Source organism: Callithrix jacchus, chromosome 14 (genome assembly GCF_049354715.1).
Source record: "Callithrix jacchus isolate 240 chromosome 14, calJac240_pri, whole genome shotgun sequence".
Lineage (NCBI taxonomy): Eukaryota > Metazoa > Chordata > Mammalia > Primates > Cebidae > Callithrix > Callithrix jacchus.
Genome location: NC_133515.1, coordinates 41,749,643 through 41,767,571, shown reverse-complemented (window position 1 = coordinate 41,767,571; position 17,929 = coordinate 41,749,643). Strand labels below are relative to the sequence as shown.

Sequence of the window (17,929 nt, the reverse complement as noted above, 5' to 3'; positions counted from 1 at the left end):
AGGAATGAACACTTGATGCGGATGAACCTTGAACATACTATGTTAAGTGAATAAAGTCAATCACAAAAGACTGTGTGATTCCATTTATACGAAAGGTAATTAGTGGTTGCCTGCAGGCTGTGGCAGAGGTGGGAGGTTGGGTAAATGAAGACTGTTAATGTTTATAAATTTTCTGGAGGGTGTTTAAAATGTTCTAAAGTTAGATTATGGTGATGGTTGCACAATTCTATGACTATATCAAGACCTATTAAACTGTACACTTTAAACAGGTGAAGTTTATGGCATGTGAAATATGTCAAGAAAGCCATAAAATGCACTTGTTTATTGTGTCAAACTGAAAAAAATGTGGACTATGAAGTATTGTTTGGAGAAAAAAGCTTGTATCATACTCTATGGTTCTGCATCTCCCATGTTACCGAAATCAGGAAAAGACTAACCATGGAAGGTGATCAACAGTGTTGTTTTCATGTAATAAACAACAAACAATCCTAACAAAAAGATGGGCACTGGATACTGCAGGTGTGATGGAGAACTCTAGAGCTGGGGTCAAGCAAAAACTGTCAGAACCAGGCCACGTAATGTTGAATCCATCCACAGATTCACAATAATAATCACAATGGACACACCTGCACTTGTGCCCCACAATTTGTGCTTAGGACACATCGTGGGATAGAACTTTTTTTTCTTTTCTGAATCAATGTATATATGCTGTCTGTAAACCACAACAGTTCACTTCCCTTAGTCAGTGGGAGAGTCCCATGTATCTCCTAATTAATTAAATGACATTGTCAGCCACCATGGGTTAGGTTTTCTGTTGTACACAGTCTTGGAAGGAAATATATGCTGGTCGGCTGCTTCTGTTTTAATTTCCATTATGAGAGCAAACTCACCTGTTGCTGTCTTATACGAGACTAAGAATAGAAAGTAAATGCACAATCTCAGAGATGTTTCAGGATTTTTGTAGTACTTTTTAGTTTAATTAACAACTAGATGAGACTCATTCCTGCATTTATTGATTAAAGACATAAGATAGACCTAGAAATAAAAACTTTTTAATTAAAAAATTACTTGTTAAGTGGAAATTGAGCTTAGAAAAACATATCCAACATAGGAAAAGGGCCATGTTTTCTGATATGACCCTACACTGCAATTCTTCAGGTAGGAAGACTGGTACTGCTGGCCTTCAGCTAGCCAGGTGCCTGTTGGGAGATGCTTTTCCTTTAAAGGTATGAGTTTATGCTAATGCATTTACAACCACTCGGGTTTAGGACCAGAGATACATATTGATAAGATGGTCAGAGTCAAAATGAGAAATATATTCTATGGCACCAAAAGACTGTCTTTTCTAGTGAAAAGTTTCTAGAACTGCGTTGATCAACCACAAGTATATTTTCAATAAAATTTACTCACCTTACAAAGTGTCTGTCCAAATAATAACATTGATTATTTAATTCCTAGTGACAAAAGGTTGCAGAAGCAGGAACTCAGGTGGTAACTATCTATTTCTGCCAGTGTGGTTGATCAAAAAACTATGGAAAATCTTCCTCAGAAAATTAAGAGTGTACTATGCCTGCATAACAGGTTTTCAAAAAATTTATTTTGGTATGTGAATAAGTAAAGATTGCAGACAACAGACAATTTTGAGTGAATCCAAAATTCAAATAATAATTTTAAGAATATATGGCTAAAATGCTGTGGAAATTGTTATGGTCAATTATCATTACACTAAGGTCAAAAAACTCTAATGGGATAATAGTTTCCCAGATAATGGCAGGGCTTTGGGTTGGACAGAAAGAAAATGAACCAAGAACTAAAACATTCAATTAACTCATGGGAAAACTAGAAGGTTGACTAATGGTCATAAAATTTTGTAGAGGATGGTAGAGCTAGACAGCATGTTTCCCAAAGGTTTTTCTATCAGGTTTCAAAAATGATGGTCTGGAAGTAGCCCTATATATTTATTTCTTCATTGCATTCTCCCAAATATATTTTTTCTTTGTGTTCTCTCAAATATGTTTCCTCTTGGCTTTAATAACTATGAGAATCACCATCACCTTTACATGGATAACTCCAACACCTTCATCTCACCCATGATATCCTCATAGGGTCAGATCCATCTAGTCTGTTAGATATTTTCACTTAAATGATCTGATCCAGTTTCAAATTTAATAAATAAAACTTCATATTTCAGTGAGAATTAATTTCCTCTTTTGGTCTTTCCATTTTTATAAGGTGTCCATATATGATTTCAGTCGTTTTGAATGGAAATTTCAAAGGAACTATGACAATTATTTACCAATTATAACTGATTAGAATCTATCTTAACAAAAGAACATTAGATTTTTCTAATAAATTAATTTATTGACATTACTTTCTTTAAAAATCTTTATTGGCAACTAGCTATAATTTGGAAATAAATTTAGACCTGTAAAAAAATTCCACATAGATTAAAAGCTTAAGCTTAAAGCTTCCATATCCCTCAAAAAGTATTAAAAATAAAGCAGGAGAATTTTTAAAAACAAATCTTGAGGTTGGAAGATGTTTCTAAGCAACAACACAGAAATAAAGAAGTATTTAACAATACTATTCCAATGTTAACACAATGTAATTAATGGTTAAAAATCAATAGGAAGCCAGGCACAGTGGCACATGCCTGTGGTCCCAGCTACTCAGGAGGCTAAGATGGGAAGATTGGTTGAGGCCAGGAGTTTGAGATCTGCCTGGGCAACATAGCAAAACCACATCTCTCTAAAAAACAAGGTAATAAAACACAATTTAAAAAACAACAACTACAGTGGTCTCCAAATATGTTTACAAAAATGAATAGGGAAAAAAAACCTTTAAAGAAAAATAGGCAAAGGATACACAAAGGTAATTCTCAAAGGAAGAAATGTAAATGGCAAATCTGAAACCTAATAGAAATACAATTCAAAGCACTAGCAAAATTAAAAATTATAGTTCTTGAGGTCCCGAGGCAAGATGGCCGAATAGAAACAGCTCCGGTGCACAGCTCCCAGCAAGATCCATGCAGAAGGCGGGCAATTTCCACATTTCCAACTGAGGAACCTGGTTCATCTCATTGGGACTGGTTGGACAGTGAGTGTAGCCCAAGGAGTGCGAGCCGAAGCAGGGTGGGGTGTCACCTTACTCAGGAAGTGCAAGGGGCCAGGGAACTCCCTCTCTTCGCCAAAGGAAGCCATTATGGACTGTTTCCTGCACTCCCACCCAGATACTGTGCTTTTCCCAGGGTCTTCACAACCCACAGACCAGGAGATTCCCTCCAGTACCTGCACAACCACCAGGGCCCTGGGTTTCTAGCACAAAACTGTGCAGTCATTTGGGCAGAAACCAAGCTTGAGGCAGCAGTTTGTTTTTTTTTTTTCAGATCCTAGTGGCACCTGGAATGCCAGTGAGACAGAACTGTTCACTCCCCAGGAAAGGGGCTGAAGCCAGGGAGCCAAGTGGTCTGGCTCGGCGGGTCCCACCCCCACAGAACCAGTAAGCTAAGATCCACTGGCTTGAAATTCTTGCAGCCAGCACAACAGTTAAGTCTGAGTTTAACCTGGGTTGTTGATTTGGTTGGGGGAGGGGCATCCACCATTGCTAAGGCTTGAGCAGACAGTTTCAACCCTATGGTGTAAGGAAAGCTGCCGGGAAACCTGAACTAAGCAGAGCCCAACAGAGCTCAGCAGCTGCAAGCACTGCTTTGCTAGATGTCCTTGCTGGGCAGTGCATCTCTGAAAAAAGGCAGCAGCCCATCAGGGACTTACTGATAAAGCCCTGACCTTCCTGGGACAGAACACCTGGGAAAAGGGGTGGTAGTGGGTACAGCTTCAGCAGACCTAAACATTCCTGCCTGGCAGCTCTGAAGAGAGCAGCAGATTTCCCAACACAGTGTTTGAGCTCTGATAAGGAACAGACTGCACCCTCAAGTGGCTCCCTGACCCCTATGTATCGTGCCTGTGAGACACCTCCCAGTAGGGGCCGACAGACACCTCATACAGGAGCTCTGCTGGCATCTGGTGGGTACCCCTCTGGGATGAAGCTACCAAAGGAAGGAACAGGCAGCAATCTTTGCTGTTCTATAGTCTCCACTGGTGATTCCCAGGCAGACAGGGTCTGGAGTGGACCTCCAGCAGAACTGCAGCAGAGGGTGCTGTTAGCAGGAAAACGAACAGAAAGAAATAGTTTCAACATCAACAAAAAGGAAGTCCACTCAGAAATCCCATCCAAAGGTCACCGACCTCAAAGATGAAAGGAAGATAAATCCACAAGGATGAGAAGAAACCAGCACAAAAAGGCTGACAAAACATCCATTTTCCTTTAAGGTATCACAGCTCCTCACCAGCAATGGAACAAAATTGGATGGAGAATGAGTTTGATGAAAGGACAGAGGCAGGCTTCAGAAGTTGGGTAATAACAAACTGCTCTGAGCTAAAGGAGCATGTTCTAACCCAATGCCAGGAAGCTAAGAACCTTGAAAAAGGTAGAAGAAATGATATCTAGATTAACTAGTTTAGAGAAGAACATAAACAACCTGATGGAGTTGCAAAACACAGCAAGGGAACTTCTGAAGCATACAAAGTTACAAAGTTTCAACAGCCAAATCGATTAAAAGGAAGAAAGGATATCAGAGACTGAAGATCAACTAAATGAAACAAAGTGAGAAGACAAGATTAGAGAAAAAAACTATGAAAAGGAATGAAGAAAGCCTCCAAGAAATATGGTATTATGTGAAAAGACCAAATCTACATTTGATCGCTGTACCTGAAAGTGAAGGGTAGAATGAAACCAAGCTGGAAAACACTCTTTAGGAATATTTCCAGGAAAACTTCCCCAACCTAGCAGGCCTACTAGGCCAACATTCATATTCAGGAAACACAGAGAACACTAAAAAGATACTCTTTGGCTGGATGCGGTGGCTCAAGCCTGTAATCCCAGCACTTTGGGAGGCCGAGGCGGGTGGATCATGAGGTCAAGAGATCGAGACCATCCTGGTCAACATGGTGAAACCCGTCTCTACTAAAAATACAAAAAATTAGCTGGGCATGGTGGCACGCGCCTGTAATCCCAGCTACTTGGGAGGCTGAGGCAGGAGAATTGCCCGAACCTAGGAGGCGGAGGTTGCGGTGAGCCGAGATCGTGCCATTGCACTCCAGCCTGGGTAACAAGAGCAAAACTCCGTCTCAAAAAAAAAAAAAAAAAAAAAAAAGATACTCTTCAACAAGAGCAACCCAAGACACATAATCATTAGATTCACCAAGGTTGAAATGAAGGAAAAAGTGCTAAGGGCAGCGAGAGAGAAAGGGTGGGTTACCCACAAAGGGAACCCCGTCAGACTAACAGCAGATCTCTCAGCAGAAACCCTATAAGCCAGAAGAGAGTGGGGGCCAATATTCAACATCCTTAAAGAAAAGAACTTTCAACCCAGAATTTCATATCCAGCCAAACTAAGCTTCATAAGCAAAGGAGAAATTAAATTCTTTATGGACAAGCAAATGCTGAGAGATTTTGTCACCACCAGGCCTGCCTTACAAGAGCTCCGGAAGGAAGCACTAAACATGGAAAGGAACAGCCAGTACCAGCCACTACAAAAACGTACCAAATTGTAAAGATCATCAATGCTAGGAAGAAACTGCATCAACTAATGGGCAAAATAACCAGCTAGCATCAAAACGGCAGGATCAAATTCACACATAAAAATATTAACCTTAAATATAAATGGGCTAAATGCCCCAGTTAAAAGACACAGATTGGCAAATCTGATAAAGAGTCAAGACCCATTGGTGTGCTGTATCAGGAGACCCAATTCACGTGCAAAGACATACATAGGTTCAAAATAAAGGGATGGAGGAATATTTACCAAGCAGATAGAAAGGAAAAAAAAAAAAAGCAGGGGTTTGCAATCCTAGTTTCTGATAAAACAGATTTTTAACCATTAAAGATCAAAAGAGACAAAGAAGGGCATTACATAATGGTAAAGGGATCAATGCAACAAGAAGAGTTAACTATCCTTAATACATATGCACCTAACACAGGAGCACCCAGATTCATAAAGCAAGTTCTTAGAAACCTACAAAGAGACTTAGACTCCCACACAATAATAGTGGGAAACTTTAAAACCCCACTGTCAATATTAGATCAATGAAACAAAAAGTTAACAAGGATATCCAGGACTGGAACTCAGCTCCAAACCAAGAAGACCTTAATAGATATCTACAGAACTTTTCACCCCAAATCAACAGCATATACATTCTTCTCAGCACTACATCACACCTATTCTAAAATTGACCACATAATTGTAAGTAAAACACTCCTCAGCAAATGCAAAAGAATGAAAATCATAACCAACAGTCTCTCAGACCACAGTGAAATCAAATTAGAACTCAGGATTAAGAAACTCACTCAAAACCACACAACTACATGGAAACTGAACAACCTGCTTCTGAATGACTACTGGATAAAAAATTAAATGAAGGCAGAAATAAAGATGTTCTTTGAAACCAATGAGAATGAAGACATGATGTACCAGAATCTCTGGGACACATTTAAAGCAGTGTGTAGAGGGAAATTTATAGCACTAAATGCCCAAAAGAGAAAGCAGGAAAGATCTAAAATCGACACCCTAACACCAGAATTATAAGAACTAGAGAAGCAAGAACAAACAAATTCAAAAGCCAGCAGAAGACAAGAAATAACTAAGACCAGAGCAGAACTGAAGAAGACAGAGATACAACAAACCCTTCCAAAAAAAAAAAAAAAAAAAAAAATCAATGAATCCAGGAGCTGGTTTTTTGAAAAGATCAAGAAAATAGATAGGCTGCTAGCCCGGGTAATAAAGAAGAAAAGAGAGAAGAATCAAATAGATGCAATAAAAAATGATAAAGGTGATATCACCACCAATCCCATAGAAATACAAACTACCATCAGAGACCACTATGAACACCTCTACGCAAATAAAACAGAAAAATCTAGATGAAAAGGATAAATACCTGGACACTTATACCCTCCCAAGACTAAACCAAAAGAAGTCAAATCCCTGAATAGATCAATAACAAGGTTTGAAATTGAGGTTGCAATTTATAGCCTACCAACAAAAAAACGTCTAGGAACAGACAGTTTCACAGCTGAATTTTACCAGAGGTAGAAAGAGGAGCTGGTACCATACCTTCTGAAACTATTCCAAAGAACAGAATAAGAGGGAATCCTCCCTAACTCATTTTATGAGGCCAACATCATCCTGATACCAAAACCTGGCAGACACACAACTAAAAAAGAAAATTCCAGGCTAATATCCCTGATGAACATTGATGCGAAAATCTTCAATAAAATAGTGGCGAACCGAATCTAATAGGACATCAAGAAGCTTATCCATCACGATCAAGTTGGCTTCATCCCTGGGATGCAAGGCTGGTAACATATGCAAATCAATAAATGTAATCCATCACATCAACAGAACCAATGACAAAAATCACATGATTATCTCAATAGATGCAGAAAAGGCTTATGACAAAATTCAACAATGCTTTATGCTAAAAACTCTCAATAAACTAGGTATTGATGCAACATATCTCGAAATAATAAGAGCTATTTATGACGAACCCACAGCCAGTATCATACTGAATAGCCAAAAACGAAGCATTCCCTTTGAAAACCGGCACAAGACAAGGATCCCCTCTCTCACCACTCCTATTCAACACAGTATTGGAAGTTCTGGCCAGGGAGATCAGGCAAGAGAAAGAAATAAAGGTATTCAAATAGGTAAAGAGGAAGTCTAATTGTCTCTATTTGCAGATGACATGATTGCATATTTAGAAAACCCCATCATCTCAGCCCCAAATCTCCTTAAGCCGATAAGCAACTCAGGCAAAGTCTCAGATACAAAATCAACGTGCAAAAATCACAAGCATTCCTATGCACAAATACCAGACAAACAGAGCCAAATCATGAGTGAACTCCCATTCATAATTGCTATGAAGAGAATTAAACACCTAGGAATACAACTTACAAGGGATGTGAAGGACGTCTTCAAGGAGAACTACAAACTACTGCTCAACAAAATGAGAGGACACAAACAAATGGAAAAACTGTCCATGCTCATGGATAGGAAGAATCAATGTGGTGAAAATGGCCATACTAACCAAAGTAATCTATAGATTCAATGCTATACCCATTAAACTACCATTGACTTTCTTCACAAAATTGGAAAAAAATCACCTTAAATTTCACATGGAACCAAGAGAGAGCCTGGATAGCCAAGACAATCCTAAGGAAAAAGAACAAAGCTGGAGGCATCATGGCACCTGACTTCAAACTATATTCCAAGGCCACAGTCACCAAAACAGCATGGTACTGGTACTAAAACAGATATATAGACTAATGGAACAGAACAGAGGCTTCAGAAATAACGCCACACACCAAAACCATCTGATCTTTGACAAACCTGACAAAAATGAGCAATGGGGAAAGGATTCCCTATCTAATAAATGGTATTGGGAAAACTGGCTAGCCATATGCAAAAAGCTGAAACTGGATCCCTTCCTTATACCTTATACAAAAATTAAGACAGATTGAAAATTTAAATGTAAGACCAAAAACCATAAAAACCCTAGAAGAAAACCTAGGCAACACCATTCTGGAGATAGGCATGGGCAAAGACTTCATGACTATAACACCAAAACAATGGCAACAAAAGCCAAAAAAGACAAATGGGATCTAATTAAACTAAAGAGCTTCTGCACAGCAAAACAAACTATTGGCCAGGCGCCGTGGCTCACGCCTGTAATCCCAGCACTTTGGGAGGCTGAGGCGGGTGGATCGTGAGGTCAAGAGGTCGAGATCATCCTGGCCAACATGGTGAAACCCTGTCTCTACTAAAAATACAAATATTAGCCAGGCGTTTGGCACATGCCTGTAGTCCCAGCTACTCAGGAGGCTGAGGCGGAAGAATTGCTTAAATCCAGGAGGTGGAGGTTGCAGTAAGCCAAGACTGAGCCACTGCACTCCAGCCTGGTGACAGAGCAAGACTGCGTCTCAAAAAAAAAAAAAAAAAAGAAACTATCATCAGAGTGAATAGGTAACCTACAGAATGGGAGAAAATTTTTATAGTTTACCCATCTTACAAAGGGCTAATATTCAGAATCTACAAAGAACTTAAACAAATTTACAGAAAAAAAACAACCCCATCAAAAAGTGGGCAAAGGATATGAACAGATATTTCTCTAAAGGAAACATTTATGCAGCTAACAAACATGAAAAAAAGCTCATCATCACTGGTCATTAGAGAAATGCAAATCAAAACCACATTGAGATACCATCTCACGTCAGTTAGAATGGCAATCATTAAAAAGTCAGGAGACAACAGATGCTGGAGAGGATGTGTAGAAATAGGAATATTTTTAAACTTTTGGTGGGAGCGTAAATTAGTTCAACCATTGTGGAAGAGAGCATGGCGATTTTTCAAGAGTCTAGAACTAGAAATACTATTTGACCCAGCAATCTGATTTCTGGGTATATACCCAAAGGATTATAAATCATTCTATTATAAAGACACATGCATATGTATGTTTATTGCAGCACTGTTCACAATAGCAAAGACTTGGAACCAACCCAAATGCCCATCAATGTTAGACTGGATAAAGAAAATGTGACACATATACACCACTGAATACTATGCAGCTATAAAAAAGGATGAGTTCGGCCGGGCGTGGTGGCTCAAGCCTGTAATCCCAGCACTTTGGGAGGTCGAGGTGGGTAGATCACGAGGTCAAGAGATCAAGACCATCCTGGTCAATATGGTGAAACCCCGTCTCTACTAAAAATTACAAAAAAATTAGCTGGGCACTGTGGCGCGTGCCTGTAATCCCAGCTACTCAGGAGGCTGAGGCAGGAGAATTGCCTGAACCCAGGGGGCGGAGGTTGCGGTGAGCCGAGATTGCGCCATTGCACTCCAGCCTGGGTAACAAGAGCGAAACTCCGTCTCAAAAAAAAAGGATGAGTTCATATCGTTTGCAGGGAACTGGATGAAGCTGAGAACTATCATTCTCAGCAAACTGACACAAGAATAGAAAACCAAACACCACATGTTCTCACTCAGAAGTGGGAGTTGAACAATGAGAACACATGGACACGGGGAGGGTAACGGATCAGGGGCTGTCAGGGGGTGGGGTGCTAGGGGAGGGATAGCATTAGGAGAAATATCTAATATCAGATGATGGGGTGAGGGATGCAGCCAACTGTCATGGCATTAGTATATCTATGTAATAAACCTGCATGTGCTGCACATGTACCCCAGAACTTAAAGCTTAAAGTACAATTAAAAAAAAGTTATAGTTGTTAAGTTCAATTTTAGTGTAATGCAGTTATAGAATATGGGCTTATAAAACTTCTGGTTTGAGAATTCATCAACATTTCGTCTGATGTACAATCAATTTTGTAAATATTCCATGGTATTTGGAACAACTGTAGATGCTGTGTTTTGACAATAAAGTTTTACTGCATATTTAAATCAAGCTCTTAAATAGTTATAAAAATTTCCATATATTTTCTCACTTATATATACAAATCTGAGAAAAGCTTATTAAAGTATGTCACTGTGTGCTTTTTTCAATTTTATAATTATGTTTGGATGGATGAAGAAATGAATGTATTCTGGTTGAAAGCATTGTAAAGTATCTAAAAAACTCTCTACCCATGGAAATTAAAGAGATACTCTAGATGTGCAAGACAAGTATCAGCTCATTAAAAAGAAAAAAAAAGCCAGGTGCCAAGGCTCATGCCTATAATCCCAGCACTTTGGGAAGCTGAGGCGGGCAGATCACAAGGTCAGGAGATTGAGACCATCCTGGCCAACATGGCAAAACCTTGCCTCTACTAAAAATACAAAAACTGGCCGGGCGCGGTGGCTCAAGCTTATAATCCCAGCACTTTGGGAGGCCAAGGCAGGTGGATCATGAGGTCAAAAGATCGAGACTATCCTGGTCAACGTGGTGAAACCCCGTCTCTACTAAAAATACAAAAAATTAGCTGGGCATGGTGGCACACCCCGTAGTCCCAGCTACTCGGGAGGCTGAGGCAGGAGAATTACTTGAACCCAGGGGGCGGAGGTTGCGGTGAGCCGAGATCGCACCATTGCACTCCAGCCTTGGTAACAAGAGTGAAACTCCATCTCAAAATAAAATAAAAAATAAAAAAGTAAAAAAAAAAAAATACAAAAACTAGCCAGGCGTGGTTGTGAGCACCTGTAGTCCCAGCTACTCAGGAGGTTAAGGCAGGAGAATCACTTGAACCCAGGAGGCAGAGGCTGCAGTGAGCCCAGATGGCACCACTGCACTCCAGCATGGGAGACAGAGCAAGACTCTGTCAAAAAAAAAAAAGCCCTATCTTCCCATAGTATAGAAAATTGTTTTACTAGTTTTCTAACAAAAATTAGAAATGATTTGCAGAGAAGTAGAAATGGAAATTTTCATACACTGCAGGTAGGAATATGAACTGGAAAGCAATATGGTACAAATGTAAAATATTAAGTATACAAGCCTGTAAGTTAAGAATTCCACTTCTGGGTATATATACTAAAGATAATTTCAGACACATGCATAAGGGGACATGGACAAAGACAAACACTGCCAGGTTCTGTGGTTTTCAGAAGCAGACAGCAACCTGGGTGCCCATCCCAGAAAGTTCATGGGTAAATGGCTAGATGCACTCCATGGAGCATTATGCAATTAGAAACCTGGATTAAATATACTTACAGCAATGTAGGTAGAATTTGAAAATACAAAACTTAGTGAACATAACAAAAGTATGGTGAAAGTTTTATATATGGTGAAAGTTCATGAGTACTTATAAAATATGTATTTTGTAAGAACTCGTGTAACCTGAAAGATATTTACATAAGAACTGGTTTCTACAGGGAGACAGAAATGAGGATGTGATATGGTGATAAAATTTAAAATCAGGAGTCATGAACTGAGGAGTACATTTAACCTAACCCTTGGCACCTGAAGTTAAAAGAAAACTGTATTTTATCTTGCCACAGATACCACATATACTACTTCAATCCTATTATTTCACTATACTTCTGAAAGGATTCATTATAACTAGTTTACAAGGCTCAAAATGGTCTTTACACACAAAATATAAATAATGAGAAATTTGAGAATTTATTTTCTCAGCTTATAAGTAACATTTTGTGTTTATCAGTCTGGCTTGCCTTATTCTATTATTGTTAAACAAAAACAACTTTTATAATTTCTTATTAGAAAATACTTCTTATAAAAAAAGACAAAAATAAAATAAAAAATCATAATTGATGATTTTTATAATAATTTCAGTATTTTTTGTTCTATGTACGTATTATTACACATATGTATATTTGGGATTATAATATGTATACATAGTTATATATCTTAACTCTTTCTCTGTAAATGTACAAAAAAATTTACTCTGGATTTCAGGATGCTGCTTTTGAGTGTAATTTCTCTTCATCCATGAGCGTTTAAATTCTGATATGAACTCCATTTTATAAAAATACAAGAAATATTGATAAACATTTAAGTAAACATTAATAAAGCTCTCATTTTCTTTTCTCATGGAGGTTTCTCTGTTTGGTTGTTTGTGTTGTTTATTTGCCCACTTGCTGGAAACACGAGCAAATATAAATAAGCAGAGATCTAAAATACAGAGAACTCATTCACTATCTTTAGCTTTCTCTTCATAAAGAAAAATGGCTGAACATAACCTTTTTTCTTCATTTTTTGTAGTGATAATAGTAAACTATCCCTTCTTCCCCGCCAGAAGACAACCAGACACCAAGAAACAGAGATGCCAAAGGGAGAGAGGAAAGAAAAAGAGCGAAAATATATAGAGAAAGCACAGAGACAAATGTTGCAGTAACGTAAGAGATAAGGGTGGGGAGGAAAGAGTAATTAGAATGAGAATGGAGATACACAACAGACACAGTGGCAACCAGAGAGAATGAGGATGGAGTGTGTGGGGCACAAGTGCACATGTGGTGAGCAGAGGCAGACAGAACAGAGAAGTAGACAGAGTGCAAAGAGAATGTAGAGAGAGAAAAGGGCCTGTACTGCAGAGACTGCAGTGGAGGACAGAGCACAGGGCAGAGAGAAACAGAGAAAGAGCAAATCAACAGTTTTCTTTTTTTGTTATATTCTTTCCTGGTTTTGATATTAGAGTGATAGTAGTTTCATAGAATGATTTAGGGAGGATTCTCTCTTTATCTTTAGAAATTGTTTCAGAAAGATTGGTACCAATTCTTCTTTGAATGTCTGATAGAATTCAGCTGTGAAACAAAAATATAATTCAGCTGTGAATCCATCTGGTCCTGGACTTCATTGTTGTTCTCGTTAGAAGTTTTTAAATTACTGTTTCAATTTTGCTACTTGTTATTGATCTGTTTGGAATTTCTATTTCTTCCTGATTTAGTCTAGGAGGTTTGTATATTTCCAGGAATTTATCCATCTCCTATAGATATTCTAGTTTGTACATATAAAGGTTTTCATAATAACCTTGAATGATCTTTTGTATTTCTGCAGTATTAGTTGTGATAGCTCCCATTTTCTTTCTCCTTGAGATTATTTGGATCTTCTCTCTTCTCTTCTTGGTTAATCTCACTAATGGTCTATAAATTTTGTTTATCTTTTCAAAGAACCAACAGACCAATATCCCTGATGAACACAGACACAAAAGTCCTCAACAAAATTCTAACCAACCGAATCCAACAGCATATCAAAAAGATAATGCAACATGGTCAAGTGGGTTTCATACCAGGGATGCAGGAATGGCTTAATATACACAAATAAATAAATATGATACACCACATAAACAGAATTTAAAATAAAAATCACATGATCATCTAAAAAGATGCAGAAAAAGCATCTGACAAAATTCAGCATCTCTTTATAATTAAACCCCTCAGCAAAATTGGCATAGAAGGGACATACCTCATCTATGACAAACCCACAGCCAACATTATACTGAATGGGGAAAAGTTAAAAGCATTCCTCCTGAGAACCAGAACAAGACAAGAATGCCCACTTTCACCACTGCTATTCAACAGTTACCTGAAGTCCTAGCTAGAGCAATCAGACAAGAGAAAAAAATAAGGAACATCCAAGCAGGTAAAGAGGAAGTCAAACTGTCACTGTTTGCCAATGATATGACTGTATACCCAGAAAACCCTAAAGACTCATCCAAAAAGCTCTTAGATCTGATAAATGAATTCAGTAAAGTTACAGGATACAAAATCAATGTACACAAATCAGTAGCACTGCTATGCAACAACAAAGACCAAACTGAGAAACAAATCAAGAACTCAATCCCTTTTACAACTGCAAAAAACAAAAACAAAAACAAATAAAATACTTAGGAATATACCTAACCAAGGAGGCGAAAGATTTCTACAAGGAAAAAAAAAAAAAACCACTGCTGAAAAAAGCATTGATGACACAACAAATGGAAACTTATACCATGCTCATAGATGGCTAGAATCAATACTGTGAAAATGACCATATTACCAAAAGCTATCTACAGGTCAATGCAATTCCCCTAAAAATACCATCATCATCCTTCACAGAACTAGAAAGAACAAGCCTAAAATTCATATGGAACCAAAGAACAGTCCACACAGCCAAAGCAAGACTAAGCAAAAAGAATAAATCTGGAGGCCTCACATTACCTGACTTCAAACTATCGGTACTGGTATAAAAATAGGCACATGGACCAATGGAACAGAATAGAGATCCCAGAAATAAAGCAGAATACTTACAGCCAACTGATCTTCAACAAAGCAAACAAAAACAAAGTGGGGAAAGGACACCCTATTCAACAAGTGGTGCTGCGATAATTAGCAACCCACATATATAGAAGACTGAAAGCGTCCTCATCTCTCACCTTACAGAAAAATTAACTCAAGATGGATCAAAGACTTAAATCTAAGACTCGAAGCCATAACAATTCTGTAAGATAACACTGGAAAAACTCTTGTAGACATTGGCTTAGGCAAAGAGTTCATAACCAAGAACCCAAAAGCAAATGCAACAAAAACCAAAAATAAATTGATGGGACTTAATTAAACTAAAAGTCTCTGTACAACAAAAGAAATAATCAGCACAGTAAACAACCCACAGTACGGGATAAAGTATCTGTAAACCATGCATCTGACAAAAAGGACTAATATCCAGACTCTACAAAGAACTCAAACAAATCAGCAAGAAAAGAACAAATAATGTCATCAAAAAGCAGGCAAAGAACATGAATAGACACTTCTCAAAAGAAGATACACAAATGGGCCAGGTGCAGTGGGTCACACCTGTAATTGCAGCACTCTGGGAGGTCAAGGGGGGTTGATCACCTGAGATCAGGAGTTCGAGACCAGCTTGGTCAACATGGTGAAACCCCATCTCTACTAAAAATGCAAAAAATCAGCCAGGCATGGTGGCACGCACCTGTAATCAGGAGGCTGAGGCAGGAGAACTGCTTGAACCCGGGAGGCGGAGACTGCAGTGAGCCAAGATCACGCCGTTGTACTCCAGCCTGGGCAATGAGAGTGAGATTCCATCTCAAAAAAAGCCAACAAGCATATGAAAAACTGTTCAGCACCATTAATTATAAGGGAAATGTAAATTAAAACCACAATGAGATACCACTTTACTTTTGCAAGAATGGCCATAATTAAAAAAAATAGATGTACATCACTAATTATAATCATCATCAATTATAAAAGAAAAAATTAAAACCACAATGAGATACCACCTTACTTCTGCAAGAATGGCCATAATTCAAAAAATTTAAAAAATAGATGTTGGCATGGACGTGGTGAAAAGGGAACACTTTTATACTGCTGGTGGGAATGTAAAACTAGTATAACCATTATGGAAAATAGTATGGAGATCATTTAAAGAACTAAAAGTAGATATACCATTTGATCCAGCAGTTTCACTACTGGGTATCTACCCAGAGGAAAAGAAGTCATTATAGGAAAAAGATACTTGCACAAGCATGTTTATAGCAGCATGATTCACAATTGCAAAAAACATGAAAGCAGCCTAAATGCCCATCAAGCAATGTGTAAAGAAAATGTAGTATATATACACCATGGAATACTACTTATCCATAAAAAGGAATGAAATAATGGCATTTGCAGCAACCTGAATGGAGTTGGAGACCATCATTCTAAGTGAAAACTCAGAAATGGAAAATCAAATATCATATGTTCTCACTTATAAATGGGAGGTAAGCTATATGAACACGAAGGATTAAGGATGATATAATGGATTTGGGGACTTGGGGCAGGGGGAAAGCAGTGAGAAATAAAAGACTACAAATTTGGTACAGTGTACACTGCTGAAGTGATGGGTGCACCAAAATCTCAGAAATCACTATTAAAGAACTTATCCATGTAACCAAAAACTACCTGATCCCTCCAAAATATGGAAATAATAAAGAAACAAAGCAAGCAAAAAAAAAAAAAAATATATATATATATATATATATATATACACACACTAAAACTAAACCTAGAATGCCATTAGGGAGAAAAGAATTCACAGTTGCCTCTGCTAACAGAAACATTAAATACTGGCACTTAGAAAAGAGGACCAAAATTAAGTTTTGAATTAAGAACTGTTAATCCAAACTTTTATATCCAACAAAGTTGTTACTGCACATAAAAGTAACAGTCTCAAATCTGCAACATTGAAATCTAGTTGAGCAATAGATTGAAATTAACAAATGCATAAACAGGTATGTCAAAAGACTCATAAACAGGTATGTGAAAAGACTCCCGGTAAATACTGACCCTATATTGAAATACAACTAATGTAAAATAACTCATGATCTTATAAAATGGAAGTAAAATGTTCTATTTCTTGAAAGAGAAGCTAGTCAATGTAGTAATACTACTACTAAAATAAGCTGAGACATAATTCACAAAATGTAACCGTTATTGATCAGTTGGGAAAAATTATGTGAGGGATAGGTGGGAAGAAGTAAAATCAATTTCTTAATTTTTCACATGATACGGCCAATAGTTTCATATCTGCCAGTGATTAAGAAACTGGTTGAAGCATATTAGTTAATTAGATTACAGAGTTGCTAAGTTATCAAAAAATCAACTCAAAGAAACATATTACATTGCAATGAACAAAAAAGATTGGAAATATCAAGAAATCATTAAAAATGATAAGAAATTCTGAATAGTGAAAACAATTTTGAAAGACAAGAACAATGTTGGGGAATTCACACTTCCTGATTTTAAAACATATTACAGTAATCAAAACAGTGTGATATTAGCATAAAGACAGACAAGCAGACCAATGAAATAAGAAAACACGCCCAGAAATAAACTCTCGCATACAAGGGTGCCAAGACCACTCGGTGGGAAAAGGACAGTTTTTCAATAAATAATGCTTGGATAACTGAATATCAACATACAAAAGAATGAAGTTAAACCCCTATCACATACCATGTACAAAAACTAACTCAAAATGGATTAAAGACCTAAATGTAAGACCTAAACGCATAGAACTCTTAGGAAAAAAAAATAACTAGAGAAAAAGCTTTATGACATTGAATGTGGCAATAACTTTTTTGAATATGACCTATAAGTACCGGCAACAAAAGCAAAAATAGCCAAATGGGACCACGCTAAACTTAAAAACTTGTGCATCAGGGGACACAATCAGCAGAGTGAAAGACAACCTACTGAATGAGAGAAAATATTTACAAATCACATATCTGGAAAGGGGCTTACAGAAAACATAAAGCAATCATAACAAAAAAAAGAAATCAGGCCAGGTGCGGTGGCTCACACCTGTAATCCCAGCACTTTGGGAGGCCGAGGCAGGTAGATCATGAGGTCAAGAGATCGAGCCCATCCTGGTCAACATGGTGAAACCCCGTCTCTACTAAA

The 17,929-nt window shown here is 37.9% G+C and overlaps 1 protein-coding gene across 12 annotated transcripts in view; it reads right to left on the bottom strand.

The window, feature by feature from the left end:
- The window catches only part of ALMS1 (ALMS1 centrosome and basal body associated protein), a 225,484-nt gene that overhangs the window by 15,608 nt on the left and 191,947 nt on the right, over window positions 1–17,929 (bottom strand). Inside the window, exon 18 of one of the 12 annotated variants that reach the window (XR_013526474.1) lies at window positions 15,465–15,552. The exons of the other annotated variants lie outside the window; for them this stretch is intronic. The gene's annotated coding sequence lies outside the window, so the exon portion shown is untranslated. The remainder of the gene's footprint in view (window positions 1–15,464; window positions 15,553–17,929) is intronic. 12 annotated transcript variants of the gene reach the window in all.